General features: G+C 37.8%; 1 protein-coding gene across 2 annotated transcripts in view; it reads right to left on the bottom strand.

The window, feature by feature from the left end:
• LOC129790865 (UNC93-like protein) overlaps window positions 1-17,509 on the bottom strand; it is a 1,060,245-nt gene that overhangs the window by 908,745 nt on the left and 133,991 nt on the right. The gene's annotated exons all lie outside the window — the stretch shown is intronic.

Genomic DNA, 17,509 nt, shown 5'->3' with positions numbered 1-17,509 from the left:
CCTCGAACCCAAGACTTTTTGGATGGAAGCCAAATACACTATCCATTGCACCATGAAACACCCAAAATTCAATATGAACCATGAAAAATTTTTAGAAATTATTTCCCCCTGATTTCCACTGAATTAATTTCGTTCAACTTCCCAAAATACTCACATGAAAACAAAATGTCTTTGCAAAGTGTGTTAAAAGAAATAAAATTGGATTATGCAAAAAGTTTAAAGTTAAACAGACACTTTCGATAAATCCCCAAGTCCTCAACCTCGCAAAGATCTAACACAGAACAGTCGGGGGTAGCGGAGTAGCTTTATTTAGGGAGACTCTTGAGGGGTTTTCTGCATGATAAGTCAATAACATTCACTCAATATAAAAGGATAATACTCCAACAATTCCAACCCAATTCCAAAGATCATCCTCGTGCGAATGCGGAGAAACCCCCAATTTATCCTCAACCATCTGCCACACTGTGCCACTGAGTGGCGCCTCCCTATATGTTATTCCTGCTGTAGGGCGCTGAACAAACCCCAAAAAGAGGCGCCCATCCGACCCACCTTGACGACAAGCGAAGACTTTATACACGGCGCACGGATGTGACATATGTATGTGATAACCCCAATTTTCAAGAGGGGTGAATTTGCATAATCAAATGAAATACAAATCGAATAAACGTGACTTTTTGGTGTTTTCAATGTGCCCGCCAAAATTCCTCCAGGGGGCCACCGTGCTCCTTTACCACACCACCCAACGCACCAAGTGGCACCCGATAAAATAAACTTCTTTGTACCATTTTCTATAATAAAATTTAATACTTCCGGTGTGTTTTATGCTGGCACCTCGGTCTTTGCGACATCAACCACCCACCACGTGTGTGGGTGGCGTATGTCATCCCTCCCTCCCCAACAATGAAAAGTCTTGTCAACATTTTCATATACGATGTGTCTGTTTACTCAAGCGTCTTCACAGCCCCCGATGTGCCCTTCGTCGGTAACCCCTTGCTCCTACCACCTCCTAATTCCATCCGTATATGCCTCAAATAAGTCAAACCCACGTCGCAGAGCTTAACGGGGCGGCATTAAAATGCAAGACACAAGGCAGGATGTTGTAAAACAATCAATTTAGCAATTTAAATAATTAATACGCGCATTATCAAACACTTTTAATGCCCCACTCTTGTTTAAATCATGTGTTGCTACACAGAGTGAATTGAATTACTTTTACGTGGGAGACAGATTTGTGGTTTAGATTCACAAAATTTAAAGCCTCTTTGAGGTTCTCTCTTAAGCATTAACATCTGTTATAACTACGGAGATTTATTTAGAGAAATAATTAAGGAAATGTAATTTATCTTAAGGAAAATATCCTCAAAATTTAATTATTATACTCAACTCTTGTCGAAAATAATTAATTTTTATAACATTGTAAAATTATAAGCCAAAAAATTAAATTTCATACATTAACTAACGTAAATATTTTACGTTCTACCAGTCGCTGCTGTAATCACAATGTTGTACCATTAAATTCATAATTCCCCACTCAAGTCATACAGCCGCCAACAATCAATAAAATACATACTAAAATTTAATAGTACATTCTAATGCATAATTCAGTGGAATATTTTAAGACATTGGAAGGAGGCATCCCACCTTGAACTATTTAGAATTTCATCTTCCCAAATCTGCGCCATATGTCACCCAATGGATCATGGATTAAAATACCCTCCACCATTTCAGGACTCCCACCCTCTCACTCTCTTGAGATTAATACATCTTGTGGCTGGGGGTTTGGGTTGTGTGCCAAGAAGCCCACGCGGGGTGCTATCAAAAGATAATGATGGTGTCCCTGATTTCATTGTAATGCAAACAAAAACGCGCTCACAGTGTGGGGTGAATCGACGTCAGAGTAAATTTATTCAAAGCAATGTGTTGAAGTACTCAAAGGAGATAAAACACAGATTTTCCCCAACCCACCGTCTAGCCGAAAAATTTAAACCGCTTTTCCTGTCAATAAAGCTTAAAGTATTGTGGGGCTTTTTTTCATGCTCTCCATCCCCCTTGGCCCACCACCCCATTGTATCCTCTCAGTGTTATTTGATTTGAGGAGATAAGGAATAGGAAAACAAAAACATCCGTGCAAAATGCTTCCTTCACAAATCGTCTCACTCTTCTCTACTATACTTTTCAACCCACATAGCAGTTCTTTTTCCTATTTCCCTCACAATTTTTCGGGAAAAGCCTTCCAAAGGGCTTTCTCGTTGCGGGGGTGGATGGGTGAACCATAGTAGCATTGAGTTTTCCCTGGTGCGTATTTTTCTCTGGTTTTTATTACATTATTATGGGCATTCTGTTTGAATACATCGTACAACCCTCCTCCTGATTAGGCGCCCCAGAAGTGGGTGCAACTCCTGATTCTTCCTAGCCTTTTGTGGAAAGAAATTGCTATGTTTTTTTTTCCTCCTTGTACTCTTGCTGCGTATTCTCCTATTGCAATTTCCACGAAGCTGGGCCTATTATCTGATTGTCAAAGAAGATTATTCGTCCTGTCGCATGATATTTATTTGAATGTCGAGCTTTTGTGTTTGTGCTCGTCGCTTAAATAAATTCAAGTTAATGCCGGTAATTGCAAGGTAAATTTTCTCTTAAATATATTGTTAAAGTAAAACTTAAGGGATGGTTGTGTGTGAATATATTGCGAAGGACTCTTTTACGCATTATATAGATTTTAATATTGGGGTTTCTTCCAATTTTAAACTTCCTTAAAATCCACAAAATCCTACCTAAATTTCCTAAAATTCGAAGTAAAAACATAAAATACAAATAAATCTCTGACCACTTCTAAAAAAAAGGTTTTTTTTAAAACTTTCATCTATAAATTTCACGCTTGAAACTCCATTATTTTCGTATATGTATATAGAAAAAAAATCCACTGTGAGAGACTTTTTTTTGCAAGCGATTGTGAACAAATATAGTGAGTGTTTGGGTGCTCTGTAATTTAAGAGGTGCATGGCTTTTTATTCCTCGCACCATTCCTTTCGTGCTAATGGGAGCTTAACCCGCCCCCAAAATGTTCGTTCAAACCACCCCTCTACATTGCAATTTATGGGAGTGACAGAAAACATAAACACTCAAAATTGCACCCTCTCTCTCTAAGCGAGAGTAAAAACACTCAGCAGCGAATTGCAATAAATTCCCATTGAATGGCAATTAAGTAGGAAATCGACTAAACTAATTTTGCAGCAGCTTTATTACGTGCACCGATGCTCAAACTTTCTCCGCAGTGGGGATGCACTTACCAGAAAACTTTTAATTGCTTATTGTTCTTTGGTTTGAAGAGCTATTTAGCGACGTGTGATGCAGTGCCAAGAAGACACCGTCACGTGGAGTAAAATATTTCCTCGGCTTTGGGGAAGTTTGACGTGGAAAGGAATGCCAAGACGCTAAGCGAGTGGCTTGTGCAAAATTGAATATTAATTCTTTGGTAGAATATGCCAAAGATGGTCTTGTGAGGGTTGCGGAAAAATTGCTTTTCGCTCTGGAGATAATTTCCCTTGAGCCACGTACAGAATGGCAAATAAATGGGGATGGTATGCGGGGGTGTGTAGGCTTGGAAGAATCAATTCGACCACATAAAATGCAGACTTTCACCAAGCCTCGATATTAACCACAGACTGATACACTTCAAGCGAACCCCCTCTAAGGGTTGGGCATGGGGTGGTGCTATACCGGAGAGTACGGCGTCCGATATTTATTTCATATCGCACGGCGATGGCAGAAAAAAGAATACTTTTTCGGGGCATTTAAGAACAAAAGCACCTCCAACCACCAGGCGCCTCCATCACTCAGATTGTTCCCACTCATAGTAATCAAATATAAATTTCTCTTCACGTTTGTCATCATTCTCTTGATGCTTTTATGATGTTTTTATGATGGGTCGCTCACTCTCGGCAGCCACCCCTGACCGCCCATGAATAATCCACCCCAAAGAGGATGCGTCGTCATCATAAATTGATGAGCCCCCAAAAACATTTTATATGAAACTATTAAGTGACAGAAGTCACCCTTGTGGGATTTTTTGATCCTCTAATTTGATTCTTCTATATGGTTATAAACTGAACGTTCTTTATGTATCACGAATCATGTGATTACCTCAAAGGCTCAAAGTTAATTTTAAATGAGAAACGTACGTTCTTTATTATCTTGTTAGCTAATTTAATTTAATTTTGAGAATTCTATGGCTATATGGATCCGGAAGGAATCCAACAGCCGTACAATTTAAAGTGCAGAAGAAGAAGAAGAAGAGAATTCTATGAAAGCTTTCTTTTAGCGATTTTCAAGGGAAATTATGTCTTTAAGATTTTTTTATAAAAGTTTTATAACATTACTTGTGCTGTATTATGTGAAATTTTGAAGATTTAAGTAAATGTTTAAAATTACGGTTAATTGGCAATTTGTAAAAAACTATAAAATACCTTTAAAAAAAACCCTCCCTTGAAATTGATGCAAAGTCGACGAGGGGAACTTATTGCAATTTATCGTCAAAACGTCGGTGAAATGACGCAATTAGAGCGAACAATTAGTAGACCGCTCAGACCGCTCATTGTCCGTGGAGCTTATGTGGTATTGGCTGTGAATCAGGAAAGGTGATGCACTGAAAATCCTCGCAACTGCCACCCTTTTCGAAAAGGTGCCCAGAAATTGTATACAGGGGGATGAAGACGAAAAAGGGGTGAGGAAGGCGCAACATCTCACTCGGTTTACACGGCAATAATATCCTGAAATGAGGGGTTTGAATTGGCCGGTGTGAAGCCACAAATTATTTTAGTGGTGTGTGCACGGTAGTTAGCACAGTCGGTAATCAACGCACCAACCCACAATACTTCATTTTGGTACCATAATGCTCTACCCTTTGCAGCATAATCTCTTCCCTAAGCCCAATGGCTAGACTAAACAAAGAGAATTTTGGGAAATAGGCCCAAAGTAAGGTAGATAAAGCTGTAATTTGGATTTTATTTGCATGAAGATTGGATTTTTTTTACATTAGCTTTGTATTTCAATGTGAAAGGAAAATAATAAATTGAAAGAAATATGCTTGAATGCACAAAATATTTCTTTTCAAAGATTGTGTAGCCAAAGTTCAATGTTTGTAAAGTATTAAAGATATTTTCAGCTACACGCACTCGAATATATGTTAGAGCTTTTCCCCTTCATATGTGTATTTATGTAATGTATATAACTGCTTCGTTGCCCTTTATAACTTCTAGAGACACTCCATAACTTACCTTCCTAACGTTATTGGGCCGAATCTCTCTCCTCCATGATGGTATTTTATCAATAAGTTTTATTTGATGTGGTATTTCCTCCTGAGTGAATTATTATGTTACTTTAGCAATAATAAAGCTCGGTAATTCGGGAAGAATGCCTGCTATTGAGAGGCTAAAACAAACTGATTAATTACATTTCCATATTTTTTTCACGCTCCAACTGAATTCCCACTCTTCTGTCACTAATTGTCTTCAATTATTCCCACACAAAATGCCCATTTCATATCATCTCCGTGGGTGGGGTGTGGAGTTTCCGATGCGGAAGAGCAAATGTGTGAAGTGGTTTGGCAATGGCGAGGGTGGTAGATTAAAGGTTACATGGCGTGGGTCTTAAATTAAATAGAATACTTTTACGGCATGCGGGGGAATTGAGCTTAAAGGTTGCGGCAGAGCGGAGGAAGATTTGGGGGAGAGATACACTCCATGAAATGAATACATTTTGTGGTAAAGAAAACGTGAGTTCTACCTTCACCACTTGCCTACAGCCGAAATAATTTATTTCCCTCGATTTGTTCATTCATTCGTTAATAAATTCTTCCTTTGTCGGGTCCCATCCCCGGCGTGGTCCACACAGGCATCACACAAACTGTGTCCAAGGCTCACGCGTTTCCCGGAAGCGGCGGTGAACGCAAAAAGAGTTCAGACCATTAAGCATTTCCCGGGGAGAAGTAAGTATTTGCACATTTAAAATAATCTATTGAGGTGAAATTCATGGGTTTACTCGGGGTAATCTTCCTGGGATTTTGTGGCAGAGGGGTGCCCCTTTTTTCTGGCTTACAACTCCCCCCTCCCCATAGCCCCCACATAGGCTACACACTTGCACATAGCATCTCTCCCTCCTGTAAGTCTTTCGGATGTGTTTGCCATCGGGATGGGTTTCACAACATTGTTGATGGTTGCTCTTTTCCATTCCACTTGGGTGATTCTATTTATGCCGCACCGCCACCCCCGGGGTGGGGTGAAATTGTAAATATTTGTGGGCGATGGCGGGTGGTGTCAGCAATATTTATGATGATACCAAGCAGAAGATTAGGAAAATTTGTGGTGTTCCATCAAGATTTTCCGCGTATTCCCCCACACTCTGGGCATTCCTTTTTAACACTCACCCATTGTCGTGCTATTGTGCAAGTCCTCTTGGTTGTTGGACACAAAAACCACCCCCACAGAATGGCCCCTAAATATTTCAAGAGGTCCACAGGAAGAAAAAAATATCCGCAGCCCCTTGAAATCCCCTCCTCCTTAAAGAAAGCTTTTTCTCTATTAACTCCCTGCATGCGAAAAGTCTCACTACACGGTGTATGATTTTGAATAAGATTTCAACATCCATTCGCCACTTCCACCACCCCGGGAGCTAAGTACCTCGCTAAGTAGTGTAAGAGTAGTGAGAAATTTTCCTGTCGCTTAATTACAATTGCCTTTGTTTCTTACCCTTCCTGTCGCTGTGAAAATTTCCTAATGAGCCGGAAACTCTGTAATTTTGCAAATACACTGTGCAACCACCTCTGTGCCCCCCATCCACACTGAAGCTGCAATGATGAACTCCTTTAGGAAATTAACGTGGATTGTTGCACTTGTGTATATTTTAAATTTTACACCTGTGCAAACAACAGACGCTACCTTTCTTTCTCATTAGTGCAGGTGGGTGTTTAAATGAGAAATCAGGAAGAGCACTGATTTCTTCAAATCAATTGAGACAAGTTTCCAATTGTTTCTGTCGACGATTCATTGTCCCTTACCTGAAAGAAAAGTGAAAAAAAAAATCGTGAAGCGCGTGCTATACTAAAGTGCAATATTATGCTATGTAGAGAATGTAGCTCGAGGGGATGATTTTCTTTTCTAAGAAATCTTAAATAAAAATTAAATGAAAATCACCCGGTTTTTCCAGAAATTAAATACTTTTCTTCCAAGAATTCACTGTTTAAATAAGTAAATTCATATTTTACATATTTTTTAATTTGAAATTAGCTAATAGGACTAGCAACAAGGCTAAAATGCACTACTTTGAAGCTTTCCAGCAACGTGTTGATAAATTCATCTCAATCTATTATCCCCCTGACAAGTTACTCATGCAATGGACGTGCGCGCCATCACCCAAAAGCTTTATTTTTTTTTCTACCAAATCCACCCACCCAATGAAGACTTTTCTTGTTCCTTAAGACTTTTGCAATGAAGTTTTTCGTACATAGACTAAAGAAAGCATCTTCCCATTTATCATTGTTTTGTAAATCTTCCAGACACATATGAAGGCAATGAGGAAGAAATCCCACGAGCGGGACACAAAGTTTAAATCTCATTTGGTACCCCTCCCACACCCCCTGGTGGTTTGCCAAATGCAAACAGCGAGGATGTGGGGTGTTGTGAGGAAGAGTGAACAAGAGTTGCATTGTGGAAGTTGTCATGTTCGGAAGCTTTCGGGGGATAGAAAGGAGATGGTTCTGTGTGGAGAAAGAATTTCAACTTGGAAGCTCATTTCTTGTGGTTTTTTTTGCATTGTTTCTCGGAGGTTCACCCTGTTGATGCACAAAATTGCATATGTTCGTGAAGGATGTTCATTTTTCCCCCAAACTATATAGAGTGTACTGTGCGATTCATTGACGTGGCAAGAATGTCAAATGCACGTGCCAGGGACACTTGCGGTATCGCGCTGACAAAATTGTCCCCTAAAATGAAGTTTATATGGTATGCGGGGGGAGTTCAATGTGGGCAAAACCGTGCAACCCCACCCACATACCAGACCCATGTGGCAGGAAGTTCAAAGCTTGTCCATTTCGTATTCTTCACCATCACTCACATAATTTACAAATTTACCCACAGAATAATGTAATAGTACAGTGTAATGTGATCTGCAGATGTTAACCAAAGTATAAATTGGAGGTCAAAACTTCAAAATGTATATAGTTGTATTAAGCTTGAGCTTTTTTTTTTGGGTATGACTATTCTAAAAGACATTGTACAAATAAATTTTGCAGCAACTTTTCTCATTTATAGTTGCATTTAACTTGATCTTCAGCTCATTTATGCTTCCACAGTGGTTGAATCTCTTCTACTGGCTGTTGTGGAAACTTTTCAATTCATCCAAGCGAAACTTATGCATACACCTCCGGAAAATCCGCATTTTCAGTCCACTCAACCCCTTGTGAACGCGTATAATCCCACAGTCAAACAGTGCAGTAAGACATTTTAAAATTGAAGTACCTGACTAAAAGCTCTTCGACACGTCGCTTTAATTCACCTGGTAAATACATATATGTTTGTACTGTGTGTGTGTGTCTCTTTGAAAAGCAAAAACACTCAGGAGGGCCTTTTTAGGCAAATAATTTATTATGACAGAAACCTTTTGGATGGAACATAAAATGCGAACATAAAATGTATAGAGGGATGTTTTTCTTTTGAAGTCCTTCGGGAAATGTCTCCACACTCAATTGTTCGATTCACCTAAGGCTTCAGCAATGTGAATAAGGGTAATTTCTGGTGGTGTCTATTTGAGCTTTCACGCGTCTGTTATTGTTGTCGAACCGTCGACATGAGGGATGTGCCACCCACACCCGCCCCGGGTGTGTGAAGAAAAGCAAAAGTCGCGCAAGGTGAAAGCTCGCGCACCCACTCTATGTGACTCCTGGAGAATTTACAGACTTTTTTTACCCATCGCTATTTGCACGTTTAGGTAAATAAACATTCACAGCAAATAAAATCATTCGCTGGAATTTTGCATTGTAAATATTTCTCAATATTCTCCATACTATATCGGTATGTATAGCAGATTGAGCTTATATGTCTAGATAACTTGTCCAATTTAAGCTTCATATGAGAGCATAGAGTTTAATCAATGGGGTCAACTGTTTAATGGATATTTCAAGAGATGGACAAGGAGATAAGCTTGGGCTTTGACAAAATATTGGTAATTGTGAGCCTAGCTTTAAATTTTAATTAATTTAAATTTTTTTATGTAATCAATGTTGATAATAATAAAAAATATATTTTCCAAACGCTTTCGGTGGTCTTTAAATTTTAATTAGTTAAAAAAATTGTTGAAAAAATCCTTTAAAAAATTATAACTTTACCATTCAATACAAAATGAATTTTCCGAACATTTAATATAAATATTTGTTGCAATCTTGTAACAATAAATGCCGCATAAAATTTGTCTTGTCACTTTTGGAAGTCGCTCACAAATGTCTCAGCATTTGGACAAAATGAATGAATTTTGCACGTGAATGATACACATATTATGCCGCAGAGAAAAATGATGATTCCACCGTGTTGTTTTGGGGAATGTGTTGAATTTTCTTTCTTTATTTTCCCACCATTTTATAGAAGAAGAAAAAACATTTTTTAAAGAGAATGAAAATGATATAAAGAGATTGTTATTCGCTTCATCTTGGAGGGAACAAAAGAAAAGAGCAAGAAAAGATTGAGTGGGTGGAACATTGGTATAAGGAAATGTATGATGATGATCTCACAGTGGGTGAGGTCTAACGGAGAGATGGGGAGGATGTAAAGAAAATTGAGAAATCTCCATAAATACATTGAGTGGGATAAAGTGGGTTTAGCTCTCACAGTGTTTGGTGGTGTTTAATAAATGGGATAATAAAATCATATTATTTTATTTCCACGCTGTGCGTTTTGTGTTTGATCGGAAAATATATTGGGTCGGGTGTGCTGCTGGGAAATCCACCCTCCCAAAAACAGCCAGTTGCAAAGAAAACAATGTGGGATGCGCACCATGCAGAGGCTGCCTCCGGGAAGACATAGTGATGAACAATAAATTTCAGGTAAACGATTGTTTGCCACATTACTTGGGCTTCTTTTTGGCGTTGCTTTCTCTCTCTCACTGTGTGTAATATATTTGTGGAACTCTCCGCATATGGTTGAGCCCTCCGTATAAGGAGAAGTGTTGGAATTCTTTGATAAATGGCTGGGAATGTATGCAATTGCGCCAAGGCTCAAGTACTATGCGGAAGCAACTTTGTACACTTGGGGGTGGTGGTGGAAAAAATTAGGGGTTGAACTTCATGTGATCTTCCAAGGTGATTCACTTCATCTTCCAACCACTTTATTCACCGAACCATTGTCATAAATTAGCACATATAACCCCCATTCTAAGCATATAATTGGTGATTTGCAGAGAGAAAAAGACATTTTCGACTCTACTTTCGCATTTTGTCTGTGTGTGGTTGTGGTAAAAGCTCTCCCTGAAGCTTTATTTACTGGAAAAGAAATTGATAGTCTTATTTTTATTATTTTATACTTGTTTGATTTTTGAAAATGAAGAAAAAAGTCTTCTTTTGCCCCTGATGAAGATTAGGAATGCAGTCGGAAGGACAAGAAAAATTCAAAATTACAATTTATTTAATTTTTGAGATTTTATTTAATCGAATTCCCTTTGATCTTGCTTTGAATCATTCAATCCGCATTCTATTAATATGGAAAACCAAAAATCTTTCTCAAAGCATTGACGACTTCTAAGCCATAATAAGCCTTAGAAAATGAGCTATATAAATAACTTCAAGAGAATGTCTTTACTGTTAAAAGCAGACACTTCTATATCAAAAAAGGATCAAAAGTATTTGTTGCTTGGAACTTTCACCGCAACTCAAACACACTTTCCCACGCATTTCCGCAGGATTTTCCTCTCCGGCTTCTCAATTAGACCAAAAGTTTTCATTATCATCCCATCTGAGGCGTAATCACAAACACACACACCGTATCCCAACCCAGTGAAAACATCTGTGCTGAACAAAGAGACATTGATTGCCAGGAGAGTTGAAAGTTTCCACCATCATGCAGAAACTTATTCCGCGCGAACCAAAACTAAATTTCCCACTGTGAGAGAAAGTTTCTCCCCACACCCCCCCTCAATGAAATCCCAATGTCTCCTCCAGTGATATCCATGGTGAAGCCCAGAACTGCAATCTGCCACTTTAGTGGTGTTGATGATGAACGAGCATCTCTTGCAACGATCGCCACGCTCTACCCCAAGCATCCACATCTTGACGACACTTTTGCAATAAATAAATCCACATGAAGGTGAATAGCGTCATTTTCGCATTACTTCTCCTTTCCTCGTCTCCCTGCACCAACTTCATCCTTGCTGGTACTTTTGTTGACAATCTCCCCCGTAAAGAAAAAAGTTTCATTATCTTTTGGAAGTTGTAAGGAAAAATGGCAGAAAGTGCAATATATAGTTGGTTTAAGTACATCAAACCAGTGAGCTTTTAATAATAAATGCGCCAGAAAATGAAATTCTTTCTGCACTTTGAGCAATATTTTGCAATTTACTTAAGTGTGTGATGTATTGAAATATATCCCGTATAGCTGAGTAGAATTTGTGATTACTTCCAAAGAAATTGCTTTATATTATGTATTGTTGAAGAAATGGAAAAGTTTCTGAATAAATCCAGCAAATATTGCAATTAGTCGCAATGAAATTGTAAAGGAAGAGTTCAGTTTGTTTGTTTACTGCTCTGTACAGTTGGGTAAGAAAATTTTAATTGATTAAAAGAGAAGTAAGTTTGAAAACTTATCAAGGAAATTCTGAATTATTTATAGCAATATTTTATAGTATTTATTTATTTTTTGAAACCCCCTCCTCATAGGTATTTCTCTAAAAAATAAAATAAATTTTTCCAACTCAATTTTTTTCAGTTCCGAACTATTTTTTTTTATAGTTGGGACTATATGTTCTAGGAAAATATTCTGATTGCAAATGTAAGTTTTGCTGCACTGTAAGTAATTCGAAACTAGTGAAAACTTTTTTCCAGCAGCAAAAGTAACTCCAAAAGATTTTTTTTTAGAAGAAACTTGGAATGTTTGATTAAACACATTAAATTTAAAAGAAATTTTTTCTTCCTTCTTGCAGTTTTGGTCTTGAATTCATTTAAAGCATTTTTTGTCTAAAAATTTACAATTTTTAGTCATTTTCTCACACCTTGGACAAGGTGTAGTTGTTACTTTTGCCATCATTCAAAGGTCCTGGCTAAGTGCTGAGGTGTATAGGAGAGACGAATGGTGGGTATTGGTGTGAAAATACAGGAGAAAATGTAAAAGTTAAATATAGACTCTATATTGTCCATTAAAAATTTACGTGGAGAAATAAGGAAAAATTATGAATTCTGCTGCTTTTTTTTCTCTCGTCATGGCTTTTCCCGCTTCTCGCAGTTGTGGGCGGGAGATAGAGAAAAGTTGTGTAAGAAAAGTCAGTATAAATTTACCATCAGCCTCCCCATATATAGCAACTATGCCGGTGAGGGCGGGAAAGAACAAAGTTTCGGAAGTTAAAACAACAGAATATCATGTGTTTAGAGAAAGTAGAGATGAGTTGATGAGTTTGAGGGAGGTGGAAGGTATATTTCTTACAGGAGAAAATCCGAGAAATATAAATTTTGCAAGTGTTTTCATGGATTCACCTTCGCATCACTTGCCAACATTGCCCCCGAGACATATATTGGAGCTTTCACCCCTGATCTTTAAGTCAGGAGCTTTGAGGTTCTGGCAGTTCATGAGTTCCACCACTCGGAAGAATTCACAGTAACCCATAAACTATGATTGTGAGTAATTTAGCCATATAGCTCTATATAAAATGACATGAAAAAAATGAGAAAAACTCGGAGACAAAATGCTGAATTAATTCTAGGATAAACATAAGCACGCGTAAAGTTTTTTTGGGGAAATGAGGGGTAGGCCCTTACATCGTTCATGCTTGAGAATATGTACAGCAAATTGAGCAAATATTTGGCTCCATTTCTCATTCCTTTCACGGAGTTGTCCTCCAAAAATGAGAACAAATCACAACTTCTTCGTATTGATTAAGGGAATTAATCGCACTCGACTTGCTGATTAAATTCTTTGATGTTTAATGTCGTATTTGCAATTTAAGAAGCTTTTACTTGGCGCAGTCGTAGTTAACATTTAATTTAACACCCTTTTCTCCTTTTTGACCTTTCACCATTTCATTCGGGGTTTCAGAAACTCCAACTATACATACTTTTTTATCAAAGTCCTTCTCAATTTTTTTTTATTCCGGAATGCATTTACCAAATTGCTGGTGATAATTCTTCCAGCTCGGCAATTATCATCTATCCAATTTTTTCACCGTCATAAATCTCAGGCGAGAGAATTAAGGCTGTGAAAAAAAGGACATTAGACGGTGTGACCTGGAAATTTTTCCCTTTTGAAGTGCGAAGTGTTCAGAGTTGTGGAAAAAATGAGCATCTTGTGGGACATTTTCCGCATGTTCTTGCAGCTTGGAAAATAATTCCGGAAATGAGTGCTCTAAATTCTCATATTTTCCTCAGATGGGAAAGGAAGATGATTTTTATTCAATTTTTCTAGCAAAAGCACATAAGTTATTGCCACGGTGAGCTTATCTGACACCTTTTTCGGGATATACCCAGGAAGGACTACCTTTTCCCAAAAGGAAGAATCCCTTTTTCTTCTCCATGTATTACATTCAGCCCTGCATTCACCCAACTTAATGGCATATACCAGCAATGCGAAGTAATAATTTCTTGGAGAAGCTTTAGAAATGAGACATACTTCATTTTGCCTATTTGTTTGCTTTTATAACCATGTGCACTACATAGAGAAGCAAGATTGGGGCAAAAACGTGGGTTTCTCTCCGTGATTTCTCACTGCAGGGCATCTAAAGTTGAAATATTGACATGATATGGTGTATCAAGTATCTCTTTGCCTTCGCCCTTTTACCTCCATCGTTCCTTCCCCACACAATCGATCTTTGTTTTATTGCAAACTCAGAAAGAAAGAAAAACTCAAAACAATAAAAGTTTGCAAAATGGGCAAGAAAGAGGCATTCTGATATTTTAAAATTTAAAGAAAGTTTTAAGAAACTTTAATGGAAATAAAATTCAAACCAGTTTTTCATTTTTTTTAATACTTTGTTTAATTTGTTTTAATTTTTCACTTCGCTAAAAAAATTTCAAAACATTTTTAAAATTAATAGAAAAACATTATTTAAGTCTAAACTTAAATCTAACTTATAATAACGTAAAGTCAATCCGATAAAAATCTAAGTACCTATATCTAAATTCTAACGATTTCCCAAATTTCCATTAAAAAATGCGTCACTTTGAGAAAGTTTTCGTATTTTTTTTTCAAGAGCAATTAGCCCACCCTTAGCTTTTCCATAAAACCCATAGTAAGGGAAAGCCTGGGGGAGGGTGGAGCCGAAATCCCCAACATGGGCAAAATTTAAGCCCCAAGAGGGGATCACTCAATAGAATATGATGTGTTTCATGGTGGAGTGAGCCTTAATGTTTGTTTTCGATGTATCAATGCAAATTAAGGTTTGTGCAGATGCTGACGCTTCTGCCGCAAGTCGATTTTGACTTTCAATGGATGGCTTTTGGACAATATTTTAGAAGAGAAAGTTGTGAGGCAAACCCAGTTTGGGCTCGATAAAATGTATGTATCCCCATATATACGTAGGATGATATCAGAGGGTGCGATGGGACACTCTTATAACGGGCGGGGGAGCCCTGTGTTTAGGGGGTGGATGCGGCATTTTGAATAGAGACAACAATGGAGTGATGTGTGTAATACCCCCCAATACCCTCCCAAAAATACGCACATCAGAGAAATTGTTGACATGCGATACAGATGTTCGCCCCATAAATGGCTTCGAGGGTTAGCTGGTGTGGGGGGTGGCATGAATGACAAACTCTGAATATATACAACATCAAGGGGGACACCTTTGTGTGCACGGAAACACCGGGATGCGGGGCTGGTGTCATTTCTATTGTAATGGCAAAGTTTTCTGAGTCATAAAAAAGGCAATATATAATTTTCTCTCCACATGTAGGGAGGGCTCCACCGTGTGTGCGAGAGAGGCCCCGAGAAAAATGAGGGAGGATGGGTTCTTTTGGGGGAGGACTGTGAGAGTGGCAAAAACTGAACATATCGACCCCCCAAAATATCTAAACCAACCCCCACTCTCTGCACAAATTCACTGTACACAATATTCGCAGCGAGGGGCAAATATCCAAGCACTTAAATTTATGTTCAACATTGCCAATACCTTCTGAAAACTTTGGTCATTCTCCATTATTTTCCATCGTAGGGCCATTTCTCCAACGAGATATGGGAATTCCATAGCGAAAATACATGTTGCAGAAGGGATGGGACGATTTATGAGAACCCTTCTCGATTTATTACAAAATAATATGACGACTCTGTCGTTCAAAATATATTTTTTTAAATAATAAATTTTAAGATGAGGTGCTTTTTTAGAGCCTATATGGTTTAATAAATTTCATACCAGAGATTTTTATCTGTTGAACTTTGATTAATCCCAAAAACAAACGAAGAATTTTTCATATTTCATCTGTGGAGGCGCCTGGTGGTTAGCCAGCCCTGTTACAGTGGACTTTATGGGGCAACTTGCCTTTAATTTTGTTGCGATGATGCTGCTGTGCTGCCTGCTGATGTTCCTTGGGAGGATCCTTCGTCCTTCAGGCTCCTTAGACACTTTTATATTTTTTTCTGAAAATAAAGACACACAACAACACACGCGACCAACACACTGTACATCACGGGGGAGACTGACTAAAGACTGTGGCTGGGGAGTCTGGGAGATGCTCTGCTCTTCAACGGCGGAAACGCCGTTGAAGGCGTTTTTGTAGATTTTTTTAAAAATTGCAACCGTAACATACTCCACCAAGCCGACAAAGAAAAAGAAAAACAATAAAAAGAAAAAGAAAAATCTCTTACCCGTCCTCTATACTACTAACTTAAGAAAAACCAAAACCAAAACTATGAAAGAAAATCTTACTTGGATATGTGTCTATTTAAATAATATTATCTTAATTAATTTTACGGAACATAAAGTTAAATTTTTACTAGTAAATCAAATTAATGAGACTTAAATATAAATTAATCATGTTCAGCAGAATCTTACCATCCGACTTTCTTCCTTGCTCTCAAAAACCCTCGCCAAACCTGTTGTACATCGTCAACCCAAAATTTACACCGCGAAATTGGTACGCAATGGAAACGCCATTTACAATAGTTTTACAATGCTTATGGGTAAAGAGAAAGCCAGAAGGGCAAAGAGAAACCCCATCGACGATTTACGACGCTTCCCAATAACGCAACAATGGCGACTCATCGGTGTCGCAGTCGATAAAGCAAGCCCTCTAAAATCTGACGAGTTATTGTGATCACAAAGTCCAAAGCTTCAAGCTTGATTCATCAGAACATATAATAATTTATCAAGAATTGCAAATTGTCTCATGATCTACGATTTCTTTATGTTCAACTGCCATAGAAAAAGATAGACGACACATATTGAAATTCATTCTCTCTCCAAATAAGACTGACCAACTTGCAATTTGCACAAAGGTTGGCCAATTGAGAGGACGAGATTCAGAAGTTTCTTATTAGTCTTCTACAAAAAGATCTCATGGACAGTTAAATTTTTATCACTCGACGAGAAAGTCTCATCTCGAGTTTATGTGGAGTATGATCCCCAATGATGGAACAACATACGGTTGTATTCCCAATATTGAAAGGATTTTTTTATTTACTTACAAAGAAAATCTATTGATTCTGTCCTTTGAAGTTACCCCTTAAGAAATCGTAAAAGACTATACAAATTTAATCATTCAACTTTTTAATTTTATAGCAAAAGAATTCGGCTTATTAAATATCAAAAATTTAGGTTGCGAATCTCAGCATAATGATTTTAATTGCAAAAATATTTTTTTTAAAAATATACATTTATCAACTTTATAGAGGATTATGAAATAAGGAGATTATATACACCCATATCCCCAAAAAGAAAAAAAAACAGTTAAAAAAAAATATTTTGCCTGTACTCAAGAAAAATAGAGAAAAAGAAATTTATACATTAACCAGGCTTAATATCTTTACCATGGAAAGTGCCTTTTCTTTTAGTTTGAACATCCTCTAATTCATAAGTTTGACCTTTGCAAGCAATAATTTTACACTTTATCCATGGACAAAATTTAGCTTGTATCCCTTTGGAAGCATCTGACAGAGCAAATGATCTCCGATAGACAACATCCCCGACATTAAATTTATTAGGACGTGCTCTCAAATTATATCTCTTTCGAGAATTATCATGACTTATTCTTAATCTATTTTTAGCATCGTCCCTTGCTAATTTCAAAGCCTTCAGTCTTTCATCAATGGAGGGTGGATTATTAGCATCTTCGATC

The sequence above is a fragment of the Lutzomyia longipalpis genome, chromosome 2, assembly GCF_024334085.1.
Source record: "Lutzomyia longipalpis isolate SR_M1_2022 chromosome 2, ASM2433408v1".
NCBI lineage: Eukaryota > Metazoa > Arthropoda > Insecta > Diptera > Psychodidae > Lutzomyia > Lutzomyia longipalpis.
This window is presented reverse-complemented; position numbering and strand designations above follow the sequence as displayed.